Source organism: Sinocyclocheilus grahami, unplaced genomic scaffold (genome assembly GCF_001515645.1).
Source record: "Sinocyclocheilus grahami isolate Dianchi unplaced genomic scaffold, SAMN03320097.WGS_v1.1 scaffold1916.1, whole genome shotgun sequence".
Classification (NCBI taxonomy): Eukaryota; Metazoa; Chordata; class Actinopteri; order Cypriniformes; family Cyprinidae; genus Sinocyclocheilus; species Sinocyclocheilus grahami.
In genome coordinates, this window is record NW_015507095.1 from 110257 (window position 1) to 122794 (window position 12538).

General features: G+C 36.1%; 1 protein-coding gene across 1 annotated transcript in view; it reads right to left on the reverse strand.

Moving 5' to 3' along the window:
- Nucleotides 1-8532: 8532 nt before the first annotated feature.
- The window catches only part of LOC107573313 (protein bassoon-like), a 70587-nt gene continuing 66581 nt past the window's right edge, over nt 8533-12538 (reverse strand). The window contains exon 18 of the mRNA XM_016259752.1: nt 8533-9475. The gene's annotated coding sequence lies outside the window, so the exon portion shown is untranslated. The remainder of the gene's footprint in view (nt 9476-12538) is intronic.

Genomic DNA, 12538 nt, shown 5'->3' on the forward strand with positions numbered 1-12538 from the left:
GGCTCATTTAATGTTAACGGATCGCCAGGTAGGCGTACAGCAGTGACAGACAGACACATATAACGGTGTCCTGTATGGAAAGATGTTTCCCTGCCGACAGATGTCCATGTTCACCTGTACAAGTGAACAGAACACGGAGCATCGGCAGTAATGAGGCTCTTTGGAGGGACGTCACCGCCCCTCTTCATCTGATTGGCTAGAGGAGCATCTGCCAATCTAGAACTAGTGGAACAATGATTAAACCCGCCCTGATTTACATGAAACTCTAACCGCAACATTTGGAAGAAGCGCAGTACATGGAATAAAGAGCGAAGGGAAAAACTGCATTAGCATATGAAAAACAAAAATATGTGCAGAAAATGTCCGAAAGCACAAAAAACTGAGAAATATAACCAAGTAAAACATGAGTTTGTGTGCAATTCGGATAATTTTGCATACATATTTCAGTTTTGTGCAATATGATTTTAAATGTGTTTAAAGTTTTGATTCATGCTTATTATTATTTTTAAATGCGTTATTACATTTTTGATTTACACTTATTATTTTTTGATCTGTTACCATTGTTTGCTATTCTGAAAACTTTGCTTTCATTTTTAGATTTTGTGCAATATAATTTCACTTGCGTTCTTAAATTTTGGTTTCAGGCTTGTTATTTTTTTATCCATGACTGCAATACATTTGGCGGGAATCTGATCCCATACCCTGGGCATGTACCGTGAAGCCAGATTAGCTGGCTAGCCAGGTAAGTTTCAGTTTAGTTTGCACCAATCCTGGGTTTTAGGTAAAATCAGGGGTGTCATGCAATCATGATTTTTGAGGGGGCAAGTGTGTGTAGGGTGTTATATAGCACTGTATAACTGATATAGTCTTATGCTTCATTTTGGGTTTTTTTCTTTTTATTCGAAATATTAAAGATAAAAATGAATCTCGTTTAATGCCACGCAATACCCCTCAATGGACTCTTGAAAAATAAATTGACTTCATAACTGAGCGAATGACACTTAATGACAGTTGTCATAAACATGCATAAAAAACCTTCATATTCATGATATGTGTCATGTCATAATTATGTAGGTGTCATGCCATGATTATGAAGGTGTCATGTCATGATTATGCACACCCCTTCAAGTAAAGTGTAACCTATGGTTTCAGCACTGTATATAAAAACAGTATTGGCATAATCGGAAAAACCAAGCCTTGTGCATTATAGGGAATAATACTCTGAATATTTACAGTTGGTTTGATACCTTTAAAAAAGTGAAAAAACTGACATGACATGTGGCCAAGTATGGTTACCCATACTAGGAATTAGTGCTCTGCATTTAACCCATCCTTAGTGCACACACACAGCAGTGAACACACACCCAGAGCAGTGGGCAGCCATTTATGCTGCGGCGCCCGGGGAGCAGTTGGGGGTTCAGTGCCTTGCTCAAGGGCACCTCAGTCGTGGTATTGAAGATGGGAGAGAGCGCTGTACATTCACTCCTCCCACCGGTACGAGACTCGAACCCGCAACCTTTGTGTTACAAGTCCAACTCTCTAACTATTAGGCCACGACTTCCCCAATCTTTAGCTCAAATCGTGTCAGAGTTTAATTATTTTAAGTGAGTACAGTATATAAAACATGAAATATATGGATTCAGTACTATATATAAAAACAATTAAGGCGTAATCAGAAAAAAACAAGCCTTGTGCATCATAGGGAATAACATTTAGAGATTTTTCCAGTTTGTTCGATACCTTTATCTCAAATGGTGTCAAGAGTTTAATTAGTTTAAATGGGTACAGTATATAAAACATGAAAAATATGGATTCAGTACTGTATATAAAAACAAAGGCATAATCTGAAAAACCAATCAGCCCTTCTGCTGGTTTAAAATAACTGATACTAAACCAGCCATTAAACCATTAATATAATAATTGATACATTTGATTTTCGACTCTTTTCTTAAAAATGGTTTGAATTTTGAAAGGCTGAAATTTGACATTTTATTTCATTTTATATATTTTGTTATATTTTTTGTGAAAACCTGTAACTGTAAATCATGCTTTTTACAGTAATTTTACAGTTTAATATGTTAGCATTGACATTGCCCCACCCCACTCATATGGCATTCATTTTATCTGTGCAGGTCTTAAAAACATTCTTAAAAAATCCTGCAGAAACCCTGTGTGCTATAAAATAAACACGATGACATAAACAAGGAAAACAATTCAAAATAAATATTACAAAGGTGTACCAAACTTATATTTTTGTGCAAAAGATAAAAATATTCCAGTTTTGGAGGCCATAATGTCTGCCTTCAAACACTGAACTGGTCTAGATCCAAAAAGCAACAGTCTGAACACAAAGAGGTCTGAGACACCATTACTGCTTAAGTGCACCAAAAAAGGATCTGAGTCCTCTTTCAGGAACTGAGATAGTGTGAACACAAAGAAAACTGGGTCCTTTTTCACTTGGTCCACCTCTTGGTCCACTTAAAGGGGTCTGGGTTCTGTTCTTTAAAGAGGACTCAAGTGTGAAAACACCCTTACACTCCACAGCTCACCTGCTCCAGGGCAGGTTATGTTCTGGGTAAGAGATCTCAAACTTAAATTGGACCAATTAGATGTGAGCAAAGTGACACCTGGCTTTAATGATAATTACTTAGATTTTATATGATTTATATTATTATTAATCCATAACACAAACAATTTTAATTTAACAATTATTATAAAGCATTTATTTTTAAATGCATATTAATATATACAGGTCATATGTAATATAAATAAACTGTAGAATCAATAGATAAAGCTTTAAAAATGACTACATGTGATCTTACATATTCAAGTCTCTATCGCTGTTATCAACCATTTAAACTAACTTCACAAGTTTCACTTGCACTGATAGAGCAAGATCATTTATTTTATTTGTCCTCTTTTATGGACAAGTACTTTCTTAAATGTAAATGCATTTAAATTCCTCATATCCTTCAATCTCTTAACCTTTAGCGAAAGAGTTTTGAATCACGCTGGGTCTCTTGCGAGAAGTGAATCACACTTGCTCTGTGTTGCAAGGCATGTGATTGGCTGTTCACTGCTGATGTCACACATTCATGTGCACGCGCTCCACAAACTCAGGTTCAAAGCTGATGATCAGCATCATGGTACCAACAAAGCCGGATTGGAGTGGTTTGGTTTTGTCAACTCAGAACTACTCCTTTAACTCTGAATTTGTTCAACTACCATCATGGTGCAGGCCCCTGGTCGGGAGCAGGATTTCTTTGTTAAACCCGGAGATTCTTTCAGTCTCCTACCCCTTTTTAAAGCGTAATTTAAGCGATGTTTAAATAGCTAATTCATCCATTCATGCTGCAAAAAATGCTTTTCTTAATGAGTATTTCGGAATCTAAATTAAGTGCATTATACTTAAAGGGATAGTTCACCCAAAAATGAAAATTAGCCCATTATTTACTCACCCTCAAGCCATCCTAGGTGTATATAACTTTCTTCTTTCAGACGAATCCAGTCGGAGTTATATTAAAAATTGTCTTTGATCTTCCAAGCTGTTTAATGGCAGTCAGCGGGTGTTCCAGTGCATTAGGGTGTTATTTTTCAATAGTCCAAAAGAAGTGAAATAAAGCTCATTCATTCATAATAAAAAGTGCCTCACACGGCTGCGGGGGGTGAACAAAGGCCTCCTGTAGTGAATCGATGTGTTTTTGTAAGAAAAATAACCATATTTAAAACGTAGCAATCAATTTAATCTAGCTTGCTCTCACTGTTGTACATGGAAGCAGCTGCGGGCGGATGACGTAGGCGTTGCGCATGCACTGCTCAGAAGTGACAAACGCGGAAGCGCAGGGGAGAGATCAAAACAAAACAACGGTCACGAATTAGAACAAAACGAGGATATGTAAAGAAGAATGTCGGAGGATTTTGATATAAGCCAAGAGGAGGCTGGTTTTCCTTTGCTAAAGTAAGGAAACTTTGCTTCCTTTGCTCCTGTTAACAAACGTGGTTTTCAGGAGACTCACCGCCGCATGCGCAGCACTGACATCTTACGTCATCCGCCCGGAGCTGCTTCCGTGTAGGACTGTTGGCACAAGCTAGATTAAAGTGATTATTACGTTTTGAATATGGATATTTTTCTTACAAAAATGCATTGATTCACTACAGGAGGCCTTTGTTCACCCCCCGGAGCCGTGTGAGACACTTTTTATTATGGATGCATGCGCTTTATTTCACGTCTTTTGGACTGACACCCGCTGACTGACATTAAACAGCTTGAAAGATCAAAGTAAATTTTTCAATATAACTCCGATTGGATTTGTCTGAAAGAAGGAAGTCCTATGATGTCACACATTCATGTGCACGCGCTCCACAAACTCAGGTTCAAAGCTGATGATCAGCATCATGGTACCAACAAAGCCGGATTGGAGTGGTTTGGTTTTGTCAACTCAGAACTACTCCTTTAACTCTGAATTTGTTCAACTACCATCATGGTGCAGGCTCCTGGTCGGGAGCAGGATTTCTTTGTTAAACCCGGAGATTCTTTCAGTCTCCTACCCCTTTTTAAAGCGTAATTTAAGCGATGTTTAAATAGCTAATTCATCCATTCATGCTGCAAAAAATGCTTTTCTTAATGAGTATTTCGGAATCTAAATTAAGTGCATTATACTTAAAGGGATAGTTCACCCAAAAATGAAAATTAGCCCATTATTTACTCACCCTCAAGCCATCCTAGGTGTATATAACTTTCTTCTTTCAGACGAATCCAGTCGGAGTTATATTAAAAATTGTCTTTGATCTTCCAAGCTGTTTAATGGCAGTCAGCGGGTGTTCCAGTGCATCAGGGTGTTATTTTTCAATAGTCCAAAAGAAGTGAAATAAAGCTCATTCATTCATAATAAAAAGTGCCTCACACGGCTGCGGGGGGTGAACAAAGGCCTCCTGTAGTGAATCGATGTGTTTTTGTAAGAAAAATAACCATATTTAAAACGTAGCAATCAATTTAATCTAGCTTGCTCTCACTGTTGTACATGGAAGCAGCTGCGGGCGGATGACGTAGGCGTTGCGCATGCACTGCTCAGAAGTGACAAACGCGGAAGCGCAGGGGAGAGATCAAAACAAAACAACGGTCACGAATTAGAACAAAACGAGGATTTGTAAAGAAGAATGTCGGAGGATTTTGATATAAGCCAAGAGGAGGCTGGTTTTCCTTTGCTAAAGTAAGGAAACTTTGCTTCCTTTGCTCCTGTTAACAAACGTGGTTTTCAGGAGACTCACCGCCGCATGCGCAGCACTGACATCTTACGTCATCCGCCCGGAGCTGCTTCCGTGTAGGACTGTTGGCACAAGCTAGATTAAAGTGATTATTACGTTTTGAATATGGATATTTTTCTTACAAAAATGCATTGATTCACTACAGGAGGCCTTTGTTCACCCCCCGGAGCCGTGTGAGACACTTTTTATTATGGATGCATGCGCTTTATTTCACGTCTTTTGGACTGACACCCGCTGACTGACATTAAACAGCTTGAAAGATCAAAGTAAATTTTTCAATATAACTCCGATTGGATTTGTCTGAAAGAAGGAAGTCCTATACGCCTAGGATGGCTTGAGGGTGAGTAAATCATGGGCTAATTTTTATTTTTGGGGGAACTATCCCTTTAAAAAGCATGCGAGAGTTTGGCGAATTTAGTTAAACAAAATGTTTAGCGTACTGCCTCTGGAAAAATATCAACAGTGATTGGTTAGCCTTTATTTATGTATTGTAAACGTAATTACTAAGCGAAGCAAAATTTGCTGAAATATCCACAACATACAGTATAAGAGCGCATGGTTTATCTGACGATCAGATGTGTGTCATTACGTTTGTTACTATGGAAACAATAGATCAAACAAATAAATAATTCTAAAAAAAAACTTTTGTTATGTCGAGATCACGAGAAAATTAAGTCATGATAACAAGAAAACAACTTTCGTTATGTCGAGATCATGAGAAAATTAAGACGTGATCACGAGAAAACAAGAAAGAAAAATATTAATAATCCATGGCCTCTTAGGACTTCCGTTTTATATGTATATATATACTGCTGGTGGTAAATTTCAACTCTGAGTTCAAAGTCCTGAAGGTTTCTTTAATTACAGTTACCACCAGGATCGGAAATTGTAATTTTCCATGCTTACTCTGAATGTCCTCTTGTCCTACATGAATGTTTTGTCCATGTGTTGGCATATGCTTTGAATAATTAGATTGTGGTCCAACAGGGTGAATGTGACACCAGATTGTTGTAATCAGTATATGATCAGGCACCATTGTAACCAGGGGTTAAATTGGGATTTGTTATGTGGGGTGGGGGGGCTCTGTGGTATCGAGCGCACACACACACACACAAAAAATTTAAGGGGGTCTGAATACTTTCCGTACCCACTGTATATACTGTATATGTGTGTGTGTGTGTGTGTGTGTGTGTTTATTTTTTTGCAAATATGATTTATTCTTAAGCAATATTCTCATCATAATTTCAATTTCAATTTTAATTTCTCATTTTAATTTCAAATTCTTACATTTGATCTGTACATTCAATTATAATAATGCAATTATCTATACGTTATCAAATTAAATCATTTACACTGAAAAATAAAAATGTTTAATATTTTTAAATATACAAACAAGAAATGATGGTGGAAATTATACTTTTAAACAATTAAAACGCCAGTAGGTGCCAGTAGTGAGCGTTTAATGAGTGAGTCATTGAGTCGTTCATTCAAACGATTTGTTCAAATGGCAGATTTATCAGATGTTAATGCGTGGGCTAATGAAACTTTGACTCAACTGATTCGTTCAAAACACGGAATCAATCAGCAATGAATCGGCGGTTGCTGTGAGATGCGCTGTGGTTCCGCCTAAAATGTAAGTGACCTATTATTATTGTACTTGCTTATTTAACTGTTTATTGAGCTATTAAACAGTCGTAATGGTGAATACATTTCGTGATGTTGCCTAACTAACTGTATTTAAAATATAAAAACTTTCCATTTTGAATGTTTACCTCAGGATGCTGAGTTTAGTGTTGCTCGTTTTGATTTCTGCTGGAGAGGCTGTGAGCCTCCCTCAGCAGCGCAACCTTATACATTCAACAGATGCATTATATAGGCTACAGTAGCTATATCCACTATTCGCCACTTACTCTAAATGTAATAAAATCAGAATAATACTTGCATTTTGGTGTTTATATTTATTTTTGGTTACTGATGTTTTAATCATGTTACTTGTCTGGCGTTAATGAAGCGTTAATGTCGGGCCCCGGACGGCCCCGGCCCAATTTAAACCCTGATTGTAACAGAACAATCATTTCAACAGCTTTATGTGGAATTGACCGTTAAGTTTTTATTATTTACTTATTTTTTAGCTACTTGACATTTTTTGAAAATGTTTTGCCACAATTTGTTTATGTATTGAATTCATACATAAACTGAAATCATTAAAATGGCAACTCATTTTAGTCATTTCACAATGTATTTAAATCAAAATATTGACAATACTTGCATTTAACCATACCTGCACTTCTCGAAATCACAGATTTTTTTCTTTTTTTTCTGGCACTTTGACTAGCAGATGAAATAAGTGCAGTTATCCATGTCTCTGTAGAAGTGAAAAGGACCAGTTAGATTCAGGTGTTTTTTTTAAATCCTCTTTTATTTTTTCCTGATTGTATTGAAGAGTCATCATTACTTTCATCACACAACATGACGTTACATCAAGCCTACTACAGGTATACACTGAAACAAACACAAAGTTTACAATGGATATATGGATATGCTCTCACAACAGTGAATGTAACATTAATTTTGTTTTTCGAACACCTTCAAACTGTTGTCTGTTGTTTTCTTTTTTTTTTTTTTTGAATGATAACAAATGTAGATGCATACATACACACATCCAAAATCATTCACACATACCATTAGAACATACAGCAATATCAAGAATTTTTTTTTTTAGAACATGCAATCTTTACTTGCTTAAAAGTTCCAATATTCCACTAAGCAGCTCCCTTATCTTCAACAAGCCTTGTGTTTTTCTTCATTATTATAATTATTAAAATAAAAAAAAATATTTTAAAACAAATCATGGCTTTGACACCTAATGTGTTATTATGAGAGACTGGGCATCACTTTTTAATGACTTAATCTACAGTGATCCTGAACCTTACAGATATATTACAGGTTTACAGACAGCTATCACTCTTCTGACCACTACTGTAAAAACATCTAACAATTGTGCTCTTTAATGACTGACGGCCATCCACTATTGCTTTTGATCTATTTTTAAACCGTCAAACATAAATTCAACCAAAATATATATTTAAAAAAAAAAGACTGTAAACAAGTTACAGAGTAACAATGGATTTAAAACAGTAATAAACAAACAAAGGAACTCAATACAATAATTAAAAAATAAAAAACCCACTTGAATTAAAAAATATAAATAAACTTCAGTCTATTTTTTTTTCTTTATACAAACAATGTGGAAAAAAATAGATATCGTGAATAGAAAAATATGTCAAACACTCTACAAACATAGCAAGGCGACGACAGAACAACAAAACAAAAAGATAATGCACAAGATTCCAACTCGCCAGTGCTGTGCAATGGTTGTAAATACACCCCATCTGCAGCCTGAGGGCAATTTCTTAATACTTTGGAAAGGACAATGAATAAAAAAGACCTGATTGGTCAGAACCTGACATTGTTTTCCAAGTGATTTCTTATGTGATGATCTGAGTCTTATGTTTGGGCTTGTTCTAGAATTTCTTTCGTCCTCTTCTTCATATTCTCTCTGCTGGAGTATAAATGCACAAATCCTCTTTGTCAATCTCTCAGTGATATCGTGAACAGTGTAAGGTCTTGGATTGCATGCATTCCTTGTCCACTTTACACTTTTAGAGCACATAGCAAGAGAAAGAAGAAAAAAAACAAAAACAAACAGGATTTTTTTTTTCATTCTGGAATGTTGAGTTAAAGGACTTAGCATAGAGATGTGTGTTATAGTTACCACGTTCATGATTTTCCTTTTTTTTCTTCTTTTAGGAAAAGCCTATGAAGTTTTTCTAAGTGTCCTAACATTGCTATTTCTTCCGTTCCTGAGAGGGGAGTGAAAAGTATTTCCCAAGTAACAAGAGAAACACGGAATCACACTTCTCCGTAAGTCACTCGCTGTGTTGCTCTAATGAGAACATGTCAGCTTGTTTTCAGAGTAATGCACACACAGGTTTCAAGATTTACTGTAGGCATTATCAAGTTACACTGATTGACCTGTTGAGTTTGTTGATATTGTGCGACTGGAGTCATCACTCTCCGCTGCCTTCATGTACTGTGTTCTGTAGGCCAGGAGGAGCAGGTTGTTTGGAGCTGTCATGCTCAAAGTTGGCTGTTAATATCTTTGGCCATGCTGTTCAGTTAGAACACAGATACAGAATTCCCAAATAATCTGTGAAGAACAGAAAAAAGAAGGCATTACAATCCAATGAAAGACATTTTTTCAAGGTGAAGTGTATAATATCTGTTCCATTGGTATATACAAATGGAATGACAAAAATATTGACTATTTCCAAACAGGTTCCCCTAACATGCCCCCTCTCTACCATCTGACTCACCCAGTGTATAGTGAACATACTTTTGAGGGGTCAACATAAGGATGACTTACTTCTGGTTACAGACAGTTTATAGGTGGCTTCTATGTTCTGAACGTTGGACCCAAGGAACAGTTATTGTGTAATTCTATTATATATTATGCTATTTACTCAATATGGTATTCTCCATTGGGCAATACTGGTGGTTTCCATTGGATTGTACCAAGTTACCTTAATTAATTTCAACATTTACTAATACATTATTAAAATCAAAAGTTGTGCTTGTTAACATTAGTTAATGCACTGAATTAATTAACATGAACTAACAATGTACGAGTGTATTTTCATTAACTAACATTAACAAAGACTAATAAATACTGTAATAAATGTACTGTTCATGGTTTGTTCATGCTAGTTAATACATTAACTAACATTAACTAATGGAACCTTATTGTAAAGTGTTACCGAAATACAGTATATTGTATTGTTAAAATTTAAAGGGGAAACGTTACTTTTGTTTTTGACAGCTTTGCCTTGTATTTGGCAGAGACAAATGAGACAAATCAAATAGAGCAGTGAAATCACTGACATTAACTTCTCCATCTTGCCAACACTCCACTATTTACTCAATATGGTATTCTCCATTGGGCAATACTGGTGGTTTCCATTGGATTGTACCAAGTTACCTTAATTAATTTCAACATTTACTAATACATTATTAAAATCAAAAGTTGTGCTTGTTAACATTAGTTAATGCACTGAATTAATTAACATGAACTAACAATGTACGAGTGTATTTTCATTAACTAACATTAACAAAGACTAATAAATACTGTAATAAATGTACTGTTCATGGTTTGTTCATGCTAGTTAATACATTAACTAACATTAACTAATGGAACCTTATTGTAAAGTGTTACCGAAATACAGTATATTGTATTGTACCGAAATACAGTGGAAACGTTACTTTTGTTTTTGACAGCTTTGCCTTGTATTTGGCAGAGACAAATGAGACAAATCAAATAGAGCAGTGAAATCACTGACATTAACTTCTCCATCTTGCCAACACTCCACTACAGGACTGGACAGGATATTCATACCTTTGTTACATCACTTTCTTGCATTGCTACAAATTACTCAGTGTCTCATAAACGCCTCACATTATGCTTCACATAAACTAGTTCAACAGCAGACTGTGTTGTGTATTTTTCTTAGGTGTAGTCAATGAAGTTGAGAAGCAGAGTTCCAGATGTCAAAATAAGACTTTGTCACAGCAACAAAGCCGAGATAACGGTAACCTCATCTGAAGTCTTTGTAAGTCAGCTCATCTGTTTTATACCTTTTTCTCTCACCAAAGTTGGTAGTTCCGGTTTTTGTTATTGGTTATGCTTCTCTGGTTTGCCACAATGACTAAATCTTGAGCACTGACTGTCCCAGGTCAAGGACATTATGGGTATTAAAATGCACTTGTGCTCATGTGCTCAGATATGCTTATCAGTGGAATCAGCCACTTTGGCCATTTTTATTAATGGTGGAATGTGGTTAGATCAACCATTTTAAATGTTGTAAATTTAGATCAAATGTATATTAGAAATATTAGATCAAATGTAAATGTGGCTACTGCCTACTGCTGGAAACTTCTAGAAATGACCCAGAGTATATTGGGTTATCATTAACTAAGATTAATAAATGCTGTAGAAGTATTGTTCATTCTTAGTTAATGTTAACTAAAGTAGTTAACAAATGTTAACTAATGAACCGTATTGTAAAGTGTTACCTATATTTCTATCATGCCGGGTTTTTTTTGTTTGTAATGCAGTTTCATACAATACTCCATAATTTCAGGTATAAAGCATTAATGCTATATTCATTAATGCTATACAATACTCCATAGGAGCTAGCAAAATCGTTTAACAATAACAGGTTAATTCGTTTCTTTGGCAGTTCAATAATGATTAAAAGTAGGGGAGATCAAGGTTTGTTGTAATAAGGATGGGTTTTAACATATAAGTTTAACCAATTAGAAACTGTCCAGAGTTTCTAAGTGGTTGCATGTCTCTGTAGGAAACTATAAAAGATTTACAGGGCAAAAAAAGTTTGAAGTTCAAATTTTGGCATTGATTAAAGAGATGGTCGAAACATAATGGAATGTGTCCCGTCTCTCATTGACTTTGTCACATGTGAATCTGACAGATGTAGATGTAATGAGAGACCTGAGATGACCGAACACCTGAGAAGAGATGATGCAAACCCCTCAGAGGACCTCAGATGATGCCAACCCTGAAACAACATAAACTACCAAATTTTGCTACAAGTTTGATTGCATCATATAATCATTGCTGTTAATAGGGTTCATCGTCTGTTTGATTACGTCATTAACTGAATTTGACCGTACATTTCTGCCATGTGTATATCAATTTGACATAGTCACCACTGACAAGCTACTACTAAATATATTGTAGAAACTTAATTTCCTGTAAAGCTGCTTTGCAACGATTTGTATCGTGAAAAGCACTATACAAATAAACTTGAATTGAAAAAAAAAAGCTTGAATGTAGGAAGCTATATCCATTTCTGTTTACACCATGGCCTGTCTCTTTGATATAAGCAGTGTGTTACGGGGCTGACGAGACGTGAGACTTGCGGATCCATGTGCAAGCTTTATTTGATAAAGACAGAGACGTGGTCATACAGCAGGCCTGGGTCAGATGAGGGCAAACAGGTATATGGAGGGCAAAACACAAGAATAGTCCTAGGGCTAGCGCAGGTCGACGATCGGCAGACAGAATCAAAAAGGGCAAGACAAAAGGGGTGAATCCAGGGAACCAGGCGAAGATCAGAAACCGAGAAGGCTAAGGCTAAGGCTAAGGCTAAGGAAAATGACAAGGGCTAAGGCTAAGGCAAATGACTAGGGCTAAGGC